Genomic DNA, 14,633 nt, shown 5'->3' with positions numbered 1-14,633 from the left:
TTTCCTGAGATTAAGAATTTCTCATATCAGTGAGGTCATATGATACATGTCTTTCTCTGATTGACTTATTTCGCTCAGCATAATACCCTCCAGCTCCATCCACGTCGTTGCAAATAGCAAGATCTCATTCCTTTTGATGGCTGCATATATTCCAGTGTAGCTTTATCTTAACAGTAAAGAGAAACTTTAGCAAGTTTTGTTTGCTTGTTAGTTTTCTCTTTCATTTTTTAATGGGAGAATTCTTTTTTAATAGGAGAAAATGTGAATTTGGACCTATTCACTAAATTCCAAAATTGTAATCAAACTAATTGTTGAAATTAGAATGAAGCAAATGTAGAATCAGTAAAAATAAGAAACTTTGTTTCACTTAAATAAACCTATATACATGGATAGCTGTGAATGGAGATTTAGAAAATGTTACAGAAGAGAAAGAATTGGGGGAAATGTGTGGATTGAAAGTTAGCAAACACAGCCATTGTCAATGTTGAAGGCTTGGTGTCTTACTGAGGAAACAATTATGACCTTCCTCTGAACTGAAAGATGGATCTGACCTGAGACTTCAGTTCTTACTTTCCCTATGTGGCTAGTCCCTGCCACCAGTCCAGGGTAGGAAAAACTCTCAAATGCCAAGACTGAGGCAACCACATTTTCCTTAGATACTCTGATCCTAATCTGTGATTCTGAGACATCACTTTGAATCCATATTACCTTTAGTTAGTATGCACACAGATTCCATATTTATTAAAAACAATTTTCAACAATCGCTAATTTTCAGATTTCTGGAAAATAGAAGCAGTAGTATTGTTTATTTCCACATTATGACAATTTCTTTATTATACATTTGAAATTATGTAAAAATGAAACACAATTATTAGGATTACATAAAATTCATCACACGGTTCTACTCCAGCATTTGCTTCTATCTGTCAGGATGCCTTTCTATGGCTCTCTTTAATATTTGCCAAAGAAAACACATATATTTCCCTGCAGTTAAAGCATCAAAGCTCCCACGCAGAAACCCATTCCCATGAAACCCAAATAAAAACATAAAGAAGACTGTTGGTAGACTAAATACATTTCAAGCCTTCTCCAGGTTTCTATTTAAACACAGTCTGATTTTCATTTGGTTGACTCTCTTTGTATTAAGCCCTAGGCACATGGACCAGGATGTACTTTCATGGCTTTGCAATAGCAATGATGACAGCTAAGGTTAAACAGGCTCCCATTAGATCTAGCGGTGCCAACAGAGACACATTACACAGATTATTTTATAGGAACACCAACAAATGAACACTAACAGAATCATGCTTAGTAGCGGCACCTGCGACATAATAGGCACTTAATAATTTCTTTTTGCATTATGTCTGAACGATCCTTAAATTTGTTATATATTTCATGGTCTTAACCTAAAGAGGCAGAGGAGGAGAGCTGAGAAATGCAAAACTAAACCCTATATTTTAGTGTTTACTTTGTCCTAATTTTCAAACTTTTATTTGTATGGACTCTGACTGCTTATAGTTTTGAGTAACTAATTAAAATTATTGAGCAAAGGGTGCCTGAGTGGCTCAATCAGTTAAATGTGGGACTCTTGGTTTCGGCTCAGGTCATGATCTCATGGGTCTTGAGATCAAGCAGCTCAGTGCTCATTGGGGGGTGGGGGGCTGCTTGAAAATTCTCTCTGCGCCTTCCCCCACTCGCTCTCTCTCTCAAATAAATAAATAATTTTTTTAAAAAAACCCTCATGTTTAAAAAATAAAATAAAATTGAGCAAAAATGGTGCTGTATTAACTTATATGCCAAGTTTTTATTATGTTTTAACAATTAAGACATTAAACTGCATTTGTTTTCGTGTGCTCTACTTTCTTGCTTTTTTTAAAGGTAAACTCTGCCTAAGAGGCAATTTAAGATACTATGATGAAATATAACCTTTAAGGTGAAGGAAATGGCATAAGAATGTTGAGCACACAAGTGATAACTTAAAGTCACACCAGGGAATTCCCAAAATGATGGTTGAGAAAGAACTTATTTATTATTTTCACTTTTTCCTCTATTCTAGAGCCATAAGATGTTTAATTCATAGGTTGCGTATTAACTTTAGGAATGGGAATTGGTCTCATTATCTCTGTGAAATAAGAATTATATGACAGGTCAGTAGTCATACGTGAATATTGACCCTCAGGATGGGACTGATACTGTTACTTAGGGTATAATGTAGAGATTAGTGAATTCCAGGAAATGGGACATTTCAGAGGTCGAATTGTGTTGGTCACTTTTAGCTAAAAGCAAAGCAGGTTACATATGTTCTTCTCATAAATTTTGGGACATTACACTTATTACAGAGACACAGAACCACATGGTCCCAGAAAAAGAAAGATGTCATTCCAGGGAAAATATAAAGTGGCACTTTGCATTGGTGTCTCCTTTGATTGTGTGCAATTCATGGCAAATACATAAAAATTGTTGAGGAAGTTTTTAATGCTCAAAGTGGCAAATGATGCATAAAGGCAGACCAAGAAATTAAGAAATCTGTAATTGTAATTATAAGGCCTAGTTCATTGCAAGGCCTAGGGTAACACCCATAGTTGGAGAAATTCCTGACTGTACTAGATACAAGGCTATGCCTGGAATTCATTCAAAGGAACCTGACATTTACCATCTTTTGATGTCCTCAAAAGACTTCAGTTTATTTAAAATGACAACAAATGTGTGTCTATGGAAACTGGCATAAAATTGAATTTTTAGTTTAGAAATTTATAGGGGACATTTTTAAACTTTACTAGTTTAGCAAAAACAATAATGTAGTTTAAATCTGATCTTCCACCTGAAATGCCCCATCCAAACTTTCATTCTACCCAAAATTACAATTCTACCTTTAAGAACTTTTTGATTTGACACTCATTCATGTCTCTTTTACCTTCCACCCATTTATACTCATGTAATTCCAATAGTCAGGTAGACCTTCGCTGGGTACAGCTACAAAGCTTACTTGGTCATTCTCCACATGTTACTCTAATACAATCCAGAGCTTTGCCTGTGACTTTCATTCATTCAGAGTAACAATTTATTTAATGTTACTACTTTCCTACCAGCCACTGGCTTGAACCCTTGGTGTTGAAACTTATATTCTAGAGGGAACAGACAGAGAACACAATATAGAAATATATTATGAATGCACATAAGTACAAAAGAATGTAATGAAACCTGATAGAGAGAACGATTAGGCAGGGAAGGGGGATAAGAAGTACCAGAGTTGTTGAATCTTAAATAGCATAGTCAAGTCAGAGATCTCTGAAAATGTTCCATTTGAGCAAAGACTTGAAGTAGGCAAAGAAGAGCCACCTGGGTAGATGGGAGAAGAACTCTTTATGCTGAGGAATGACTGAGGCTGGTGTGCTTGCAAAAAAGCAGGGATCTATTGTATCTGTCCCCATTACCTCTTGGACTTCATTTCTCCCTCTCCTCTGCAATATTTGCACACCAGATAATGGAGACTGATAGATTAGGGCCTTGTAGTCCCCAGCAAAGACTTTGGCTTTTACTATGCATGAAATAAAGAGCACTGGAGAATTTTGAACTGAGTGGTAATATGGTCTCACTTAAACTTTTAAAAAGGGTTATTTTAGATACTTTATTGAGAAAAGACTTTAAAGGGACAAATGTAGAAAGAAAGAAAGAACTCCGTTAGTAGGCAGTTGAGAGGTAATGGTGGTTTGGACCAGGAAACTAGCCATGGGGGTGGTAAAAAGAAGTCAGATTGTGTAGCATTATATACAAAGTAAAATCCAGAATCTCTATGTGGACCCCATGCCCCCTTTCTGCTGATTTTAGAAAAGCTTCCTTCATATGTGCAAGTAACAATCGGATATTCCATTCCATAGAATCCACCATGAAATGGGTGAAATTTCTATTTTAAGTTAGAAAATGTTATGGGAAAATGTAATTGGTCCAGAGTACGTCATATGGCTCTCCTCTACTAGGGGGTCCTAAGTGCAATAGGATGTAAATTCCTGAATTCCTGAATCTTCACATGACAGCCGACCTTATAGAGATATCACTGGTAAAACTCATTTATTTTGGTAGCACCTTTCAGAAATTACTTGGACCACTTTTATGCTTTGTCACCACATAACAGCCTATAAATTTTCCAGCTTACAGGCCTTGGAGGGACCAATTAAATAGATATTCCCCAAATGTAATTTTATAAAGAAATTGGCCAAGGAGTAGCAGAGCTCTCTATTTCATCCTGTTCCTCTTCTGCTTATGAAAGAAAAGCTATTTCATGTGATAGAGGAAGAATATCAAAGACTAGACCAAAACTGTGACTGAAAATAAGTTGTATGGTTCATTCATATGCTAATCTACACTCAAGTGGTTGAGATGTAAAAATCTAAACTCAGTTACTGTTCTGTAGCATATCTATGTCTTGTTCACTAAGGTATTACCAGCACCAAGCCCTGTTCCTGGCACATAATCGCAAAGCAATAAATCCTTATTGAATGAATAAGTGAATCTTACCACACTGGAAAATAGTGAATTTTCAATTTGCTTCTTTGTATGTCACTCTTTGGCAAAGGCCGTAACTTATACATGCCGTGGAGTGGGGGTGGAGGGGAAATGGATGTATCACCATCTTGTTTAAAAGTCTGCTTTAGCATTGAAAGGATGATTTCACATTGCTGTCCATTTTTTAATGAATATAAAATTGTTGGCTTCACAAAGGCAATATGTTTATTATATCCCTATAGACAGGGATGGGAAAGCATAAATTTCTAGGCTTTGTTCCTTTCAGATATCATCTTATAGCAATTAATAATTGTCAGGCATCCTTAGTTTTAAACATAGATGCTTCCTTCAAGGAGTTTACAAGCCAGTTTTGGAGATAAGGAACAAATATAAGTAAAATTATATATAAAATTGATATAATATTGCATAAGAAAGAACAGAAAGGTCACAGATAAAACATGATATTCCATAAATACTTGTGTACTATTTGGAAAAGGGAGATAGATACACCACTAGAAACATAAGGTACCCGTCATGGGCTGAATTGTGTCTCCTGCCCCCCACTCAATTCATTTATTGAAGTACTAACTGCCAGCTCAGAATGTGACTAATTTGGGGGCTAGGGTCTTTAAAAAAGTAATTAAGTTAAAATGCAATCATTAGGATGGGCCCTAATCCTATATGACTGGTGGCCTTATAAGAGGAGGAAGTTTGGACACAGACACATATAGCAGAAGAATGCCATGTGAGCATGAAGATGGCCCTCAATAAGCCAAGGAGAGAAGCTTTGGAAGAAACCAACCCTGCTGACACCTTGATCTTGGACTTCTAGCCTCCAGAATTGTGAGAAAATAGATTTCTGTTGTTTAAGCCACCAATCTGTGGTACTTGGTTATGGCAAGCATAGTAATGCAGTATAAATATGGAATAGGTTTTATCCAGGGGAAAAATTAGCAGATAAGTAGCAAGGCATAAATAGTCCTATGAACTTACATTTTCCCACAAAACTATGCTTAATTAGGATAGCCATAGAAGATTGGATGTACCATAGAAAGGGCTCTGAGAAAGAGATCCCACACTCAACTGCTCAGAAAAAAATAAACTATAGGGAAGGAAGGGAAAGTCATAACTAGGCCACTCTGTGACAATGAGACCTTCTGGCTTTCAGTGTCCAGTGGCAGATTTCAGCCAGTTGTATTGAACTAAACCAGACCTTCCAAGCAAGCTTTTTGTTCTTTGTTGTTCCTCACCGGTGTATGGCAAGTACCCAGTTTGGTCAGGTGACCACCAATAAAACATAGGTTATTTAGTAATATAAATGCAGAATAAGTAATTAGTTAAGTAATCATCACTTATTGAGAATTTATATTACTAAATATAAAGACTATCAAATGCTGAAGGGAATTTATCAAAAGAATGGCTATTATTTTGTAAGATAATGAAAAATATTCAGGGGCACCTGGGTGGCTCAGTCAGTTAATCGTCCCAACTCTTGATCTCAGCTCACGTCTTGATCTCCAGTTTGTGAGTTCAAGCCCTGCATTGGGCTCCACTGTGCATGGAGCCTACTTAGAAAAAAAGAAATATTAATTTGTTAAGTCATGATTTATAAATTGGAGTGTGAATAAATTTGCGTATATATACAAATGTAGATATATATACAATACAGAGTAATATAAATAAAATAAATATATGTATATATTTCCTATGAGTCCCCAATTTAGTTAGTAAACACACCTTGCATTTGTAAAACATCTGCAAGTTGTATATATATTACACAAGTAAAGGCAAAAGAGAAATGGGAATGATACAGTTACTGTATTCCTACTCTTTGACTCCAATGACTAGTCTCGGTCACTCAGGAAACCACCTTGTTTGAGGGAGATTAGAAGCTGTAGGTCACCTGAGAATTCAGTTATATCTGAGTCTACTCCAACAGGAGACTGGAAAACATAATTTTGCACTTGCACATTACTAAGTAGGTCAGCATCTAGCCCTGGCTCAGCATTTGGCAATCCATTGGCCAGACATTCTCACACAGCTTGGTCCCTCCCTGCCACCAGCTTGTGTGGCTTTCACAATTACCCTCTTTGACAGTGTAGGCTCTGAGCCCTGGATAATTGTGACAAAACTGCCTCAAGCTGTGGGGTTTTTCCACTTGGAGCTTCTGAACCTGGCAGAGTAGGCAGAAATCACTACTTTCTCATGGGGCATTTTGACCTAAGAAGTCTCAATGGCCAGTACTTTGGGTATATATACCAAAGGACTTTAGGCAAACATATTACATAACATTAAAATGATGTTCATCTGATTTCCAGTAAGTAAAGGGAAGCGAGCTAGCCGTTTATGTTGCGTAAGCAGGTGAATGCCCAAGTAGAGTTAATTTTAAAAGAGCCAGTGTTTATTTATTTAGTTGCCACTCATTTCACATATAGATCACAAAGAAAATAGGGGCATACTTGAAAAGCTGTATAATTTTGGGAAGAAAATTACTGATATAAAAACTTTTGCATAATAAATTATGTTGATTGATTTTAACCTATATTCACAGGATGAGAACTTTCGGTTATGGTATATTATCTTCTCTCTATATTGCTGGATTCATATTCCTAGTATTTTCTTAGGTATCTTTGTATCTGTGTTCATGAGTGATGTTGGTATTTGATTATTTTCTAGTAATGACATTGTCAAGTTTGGAAACGGAGTTCTTCTCACCTCGTGAGATAAGTTGAAAAGTAATCCTTCTCCTCTATATTCTGAGAGTACATGTAGAATTGGTAATATTTCCTAGCTCAATGTTTGATAGAGTTCACCAATCAAGCCATTTGGGCCTATGGATTTCCTTATAAGAAGATTTTATCTATGAATTAAATTTCTTTAAAAAAATTTTTTTGAAATAAATTTCTTGGCTAAATAAACGCTATTCAAATTTCATACTTCTCCTTGTCTCTGTTTTGATATGATATATTTTCAAGGAACTTGTTCTTTACCTGAGCTGTTACAATCATTAACAAGATCTTCATAAAATCTTTAAGATCTATAATGACGTCCTATCATTCCCAGTTTTATATTCCCTTTTTCTTGATTAGTCTTCCCAAGGATTTAACAATTTTATTAATCTTTTCAAAATAACCAATTTTTGATTTAGACATTTTCCTAGGTTGTTTCCCATTTCATTGATTTCTACTTTTATCTCTACTATTTGTTTTCTCCTGTGTATTTTGAATACAAAAAAAAAAAAGAAGACGAGCTAATGATAAGAAATATTAAAAGGTGTTTCAAAAAAACTACCCAAACAAACCTGAACAACAAATGGTATCATCGCCGTGTATTATTGGAAACAACTGAATCTTACATCTCACCTGGAGCTTCTTGATGCACATTAGCATTTTAAAAGCTATCATAAAGCAACATTTCCCAAATTCTATCTCTTTTGGAAGGAATATTCATTAACAATTTGATAACATTTTTCACAAAACACAATTTGGGGATGTTAGGGTTTTAAAAACTTTCAGATTTTTCTATATGAATTAAAAATAACTATTTAAATATATATTCAGAAATAAAATATAAATAACTATAAAGCACAAGCAAGGAAAACAAAAGTACATTTGTTTCAAAATACAATATATAAAAGGACTTACACTATTTCAGTGATTGTGTAAGATACTCACCTCTAGGTTATTTATTATAATTATTGATCCAATTTTAATGAAATAAATGAAATCAGCATTGATGTTTTGGAAAAATATATTAAAATTCACATTACACTTGAGAATTACTGCCAACAATCAATTTAGATACCTTTTTTTTTTTAAAGATTTTATTTATTTATTTGTCAGAGAGAGAGAGCGCGCACAAACAGGGGAAGGGGCAGGCAGAGCAGGCAGAGGGAGAAGCAGGTTCCCTGCTGAGGAGGGAGCCTGATGTGGGACTCGACCCCAGGACCCTGGGATCATGACCTGCACTGAAGGCAGACGCTTAACCGACTGAGCCACCCAGGTGTCCCTCAATTTAGATACCTTATCTGATTACCTGAGACACACTAGGAAGAAAGGAAATTGACATTTACTGATGACCTGCTGTATGCCCAGCACTATTATAAGGCCCTTAATATTGTTCTTACTAAAATCAACAAGCCCAAGCATTTATGGGGTTCAGTCATTGTTCAGACATTTTGTGAACCTCAAGGCAGAAGATGACATGGCTCTTGTGCCCCCCCAAATGCTTACCTTATCAGAGGGGATACACATTATAAAATGAGAAGTGCCATGAGGAGTACAAAGTACTTGCTGAACTAAGAAGAGGAACAAATTATTTTAGACTAGCATGTGTGATGTGTGATACATTTAAGATGAGGAAATATATGATGCTGAACATCTTTTCATATATTTACTTAACCGTCTATATTTCTTCTGTGGTGTTTGTTCAGGTCTTTTGCCCATTTTTATATCAGGCTGTTCATTTTCTTATTGTTGAGTTTTAAGAGTTCTTTATATATAATAATTGTCCTTCATCAGATGTGCCTTTTACCAATATTTTCTCCCAGTCCGTGGCTCATCTTCTCATTTTCTTGACATTGTCTTTTGTGAAGCAGAAGTTTTTAATTATAATAAAGTCCTTCTTATCATTTGTTTCTTTCATGGATTATGCCTTTGGTGTTGTATCTAAAAGGTCATCACCATACCCAAAATTATCTTCTAGGAGTTTTATAGTTTTGTGTTTTACATCTGTGATCCACTCTGAGTTAATTTTTGTGAAGAGTATAAGTTCTGTGTCTAGATTCATTTTCTAATGTGCATGTCCAGTTGTCCCAGTGCCATTTATTGAAAAAACCATCTTTATTCCATTCTATTACCTTTGTTTCTTTGTTAAAGATCAGTTGACTCTGTTTATGTGAGTCTACATCTGGGCTCTCTCTTTATCTGTCCATTATTTCATGAGCACCACACTATCTTGATTACTGTAGGTTCATAAGAAGCCTTGAAGTTAGGTAGTACCAGTGCTCCAACTTCGTTTTTCTTTTTTTTACATATTGAATTGGCTCTTCTGAGTCTTTTGCCTCTTTTTGTAAACTTTCATAAAATCACTGACCACACGTGATTCTAGTTTCATTACTAATTTAATTCCATTGTGGTCTGAGAGCAGACATCGTATGACCTCTGTTCTTTTAGTTATTAAAATGTGTCTGATGGCCCAGAATATGGTCTGTCTTGGTGAATGTTTCATGTGAGCTTGAAAATAATGTATAATTTGCTGTTGTTGGAGGAAAGAGCCTATAGATGCCCATTGGATCCAGTTGATTGGTGGTGCTGTTGAGTTCAACTATGTCTTTACTCATATTCTCCCTGCTGGATCTGTCCACTTCTGATAAAGGGATGCTCAAGTATCCGGCTGTCATAGTGGACGCATCTATTTTTCCTTGCATTTCTATCAGTTTTGCCTCATGTATTTTGACTCTCTGTTCTTAAGTATATACACATTAGGGATTGTTATGTCATCTTGGAGTAAAGACCCCTTTATCGTTATGTAATGCCCCACTTTATGGCTACTAACTTTCCTTGCTCTGAAGTCTACTCTATCTGAAGTAACATAGCTGCCTTTGCTTTCTTTTTGTTAATGTCACCTGGTATGTCATTCCTCATCTCTTAAATTTTAACCTACAAGTAACTTTATATTTAAAGTGAGTTTTTTTCATGTTAGTAGTGGGAAAAATGTTCAGCAAGAAATATATTAGTTTGTTTATTTGTTTATTATTTATTTATTTATTTGTCAGAGAGAGAGAGAGAGCACAAGCAGGGGAAGTAGCAGGCAGAGGGAGAAACAGGCTCCTCTCTGAGCTAGAAGCCTCATGCAGGATTTGATAGCAGGACCCTGGGATCATCACCTGAGCCAAAGGCAGATGCTTAACCGACTAAGCCACCCAGGCATCCCAGAAATATGTTAAATGTAAATAATTGTGTTTGTGGTGTAGCTTCCTAATCTTTTAAAAAATGATCGGTATCTTATAATCGTATGTTATTCACATTTTTTTTTAATTTTTAAATTTTTTTTGAGAGAGAAACAGCCCAAGGTGGGGGAGATACAGAGGGAGAGGGTGAGAGAGAATCCCAAGCAGGCTCCATGCTCAGCGTGGAACTCGATGCAGGGCTCAATTTCATAACCCTAAGATCATGTCCTGAGCTGAAATGAAGAGTTGGACACTTAACCAACTGTACCACCCAGGTGCCCCTGTAATGGCATTTAAACAGTATTTTAAAAAATAAAAAAAAATATTGAAGCATTTACTTCATTAAAATTTTTAAATTGAAAAGTAACTAAGTGATTTTTTTGTAGATGGAATATATTTGGGCCTTGTTTTTTTATCCACTGTGACAATCTCTTAGAAGTGGTGTATTTAGACTATTAATTTTTAAAATAATGATTGATATAGCTGGATTAATAAGCTATATTTTTTACCATTTCCTATTTGTTGCCCTATTTGTTCCTATTTTTTGTCTTTCACACATTTTCTGCCTTTTGTGATTTCAACTGAGCATTTTACATGATGCCATTTTTTCCTCATTTTTTAGCATATCAAATAAACTTTTTAAGGACATTTTTTAGTGGTTGCCCTAGATTTTGCAATATATTCAAGTCCACTTTCCAATGACACTGTACCCCTTCACAGGTAGTGCAAATGCTTTACAATAACAGTTCTCCTAATCTCTCCCCTCATCTGTTGTAGCATTGCTGTCATTCATTTCCCTTATATATATACACACAAGCATACATAATCTAATATATTGCTGCTAGTATTATTTGATCAAACCATTATCTGTTAGATCAACTAGTACAAGAAAACAAAACTTTCACTTAATCTTCACTTATTCTTTCTTCAGTGCTCTTCCTTTCTTTATGTAGGCCCAAGTTTCTGCTCTGTATTATTTTCCTTCTCTCTGAAGAACTTCTTTTAATATTTCTTGCAAGGCAGGTCTACTGGCAACAAGTTCCCTCAACTTCGTCCCTTTGAAAAAGTCTATTTCTCCTCCTTTTTTGAAGAATAATTTTGCAAGGTATAGAATTCTAGGTTAGTGTCTCTTTTCTCTCAACACTGAAACTATTTCACTTCCTTCTCTCTTTGCTTGCTTAGTTTCTGATGAGAAGTCAGATATAATTCTTACCTTTGCTCCTCCATAGGTAAGATTCCCACCCCCTTTGGCTTTTTTCAAGATTTTTCTTGGGCGCCTGGGTGGCTCAGTTGGTTAAGCGACTGCCTTCGGCTCAGGTCATGATCCTGGAGTCCCGGGATCAAGTCCCACATCGGGCTCCCCGCTCAGCGGGGGGTCTGCTTCTCCCTCTGACCCTCCTCCCTCTCATGTACTCTCTCTCTCATTCTCTCTCTCAAATAAATAAATAAAATCTTTAAAAAAAAAAAGATTTTTCTTCATATTTCATTTTCTGAAGTTTGACTAGTATATGTCTAGGTGTGGCTGCTTTTAGCATATATCCTGTTTGGTGTTCTCTGACCTTCCCAGACCTGTGGTTTGGTGTCTGACTTGAGTTTCGGGGGCATTCCTCTTTCATTGTTACTTCAAATATTATTTGTTCCTTTCTCTCCTTCTTCTTCTTTTGTATTTTCTTTATGTATATGTTGTGCCTCTTGTGGTTTTCCACAGTTCCTGGATATCCTGTTTGTTTGTTTATCTGTTTTAGTCTTTTTTTTTTTCTTCTTTGCTTTTCAGTTGTGGAAGTTTCTATTGTCATATATCAAGCTCAGGGATGCTTTCCTCAGCAGTGTCCAGTCTCCTAATGAGCTCATCAACGCATTCTTCATTTTTGTTTCAGTGTTTTTGATCTCTAGCATTTCTAACTGATTCATTCTTGGATTTCCCTTTGTTTTTACATTATCCATTTTTTGCTGTTGTCTACTTTTTCCATTTAAATTCTTAGCATATGAATCATAGACTTTTAAAATGGTAATTGTTACCTACCTGACATATCTGACCCTGATTTTGATGTTTGTTCAGTCTCTTCAAACTGTGTTTTTGCCTTTTAGTATGCCTTATAATTCTTTGCTAAAAGGTATATGTAATGTATTGGGTAAAGGGACTGAAGGAACCAGGCCTCTAATAATGTAGTGGTGAGATGTGGGGAGTAGAAGTATTCTGTACTCCTCTGATTAGCCTTAGTCTTCTGGTGAGCCCAAACTCCTGGAGAGTGAACTTGACAGTGTTTCCCAGTTGTTTTTTACCCCTTTATGTGGAACATAATGGAGAAGCTTGGAGTTGTGTCCTTTCCTTCCCCCAGACAGGTTAGGTTCTGGTAAAATAGTTTCTCCTGAGGACACGTGTTGCTAAGAGAAGATGTTTTGGCATATTTCATATTGTTACTTCTCCCATCTTCCCACTGGAAGCAAGAGAGAATTTTGCCTCAATCTTCTGTGAGAACCTGGTCAAGCACTTGGAGGTAAGACTCACAAAAGTGAGGGGATCCCCAATGAATGGGTTCAGCCTTTCACTTGTTAGGATAGAGTGGTGAATTGCAAACTGCTTGCATGTTGAACCAGAAACCAAAGTTGTTATTCAGCATCTGTTCATGTATTTCCTTATCTGACATCTGTACATTTTTTTTCTTGGTGAAGTTTCTTTTCAAATCTTTTCTCCATTTCTTATTGAATTATTTGTTTTCTTGTTATTAAATTTTGATATTCTTATATATTATGAATACAAGCCCTTTACCAGATAAATGCTTTGCAAACATTTTCTCCCAGTCTGTAGCTTGTCTTTTTATTCTTTAATGAGATCTTTTAAAGAGAAGTTTTAATTTCGATGAAGCTAGAGTAATTAAGACAGTGTGCTGTTGATGTAAAGACAGGCAGATAAATCTGTGGAACAGAATAGAAAGTCAAGGAATGGATTCACAGTTATTTGGAACACTGATTATTAACAAAGGTACAAAAACAATTCAAATAGAGAAATAACATTATTGTTACTTTCAATATTTTTTAATTTTAAAATTTTAGCATAAGTTAACTGCCATGGCTCAAGAAATTAATGATATAATTATATTCATAACAAAATTTTATAATATTTAAAACTATACTTTTCATAACTATAGGTTAAATTATACAGTATTAGAGATGGAAGGAAACTGATAGGTTATTTAGCCCAATTTCTTTATTTTTAGATGTTGGAATTAAATTCCAGAAAGTTAAATGAACATGCCCAAAGTCCAGTTGTCTACCCAGGAAAACACATACTATTTTAATTGTTACATTTGATTGTTTTGAAAAAACACAGATAACTTTTGACTTTAATTATTGTGGATTTCTCTATTCAGTGACTCCATGTTGGGAGGTTATTGAACAAGGTGGTTTTGGTTTTGATTCCACCCCAACCAGTGAATAATCATTTCATTCTGGGTACTGTTTCTTGCTCTTCACTCTCCCTCAATCTGTAAAATGAAAAAAATGCATGGAATTAGACTTTGCTTTTCACAAATATTATGGAAGTCAATATAATTAATCCCATGTGTGTAGCAGTTACTTCCAGGAAGGTGACTTGGTTTTGTAGAAAGAAAACTGGATTAGCAGAAAAGCAGACTTTCATTCAATTCCTAAATCTTCCATAAACTGCCGAGGGTGATTGGTCATGTCTGCTTTCCTTCTATAAAGCAAAGAAATTTCTTCTCTTAATTTGTTGAAATCAGTTAAAAATATACTTTGGATAGCATGTTGGGGAAATTTTTGAATCTCTTTTCTAAACGAAAAAAGACAAAAATGGTTTGTAACAGAGATAGAATTAGAACCTCTATTTTCTGAGCTTTAAGTTCATTTTAGCTTCATATATCTCCCCTATGCAGTCACTGACTTTATGTTTGTTTTTCTCATTTCATAATTTATGATTTTACAGTTATATAGTTAAGTCCTGTTGAAATAGAGACAACACATCATTATAAGTGAATAATTGGAAAAGAAAAGATTCGGACTTTTTCTATATTACCATGAGTCTTTCAATTATATAGTTTCTTGTAAATGAATCATGCATAGTCACTAAGAGATCTTGGTATCTTTTGTCACTTTGAAAAAAAATTATCTTAAAAGAAGAGATTGGCACTTATTAAGAAGTGGTCCTTCACCTTCTCTGCCA

Source organism: Leptonychotes weddellii, chromosome 5 (genome assembly GCF_054177405.1).
Source record: "Leptonychotes weddellii isolate Sample4059 chromosome 5, ASM5417740v2, whole genome shotgun sequence".
NCBI classification, from domain to species: Eukaryota; Metazoa; Chordata; class Mammalia; order Carnivora; family Phocidae; genus Leptonychotes; species Leptonychotes weddellii.
This window is presented reverse-complemented; position numbering follows the sequence as displayed.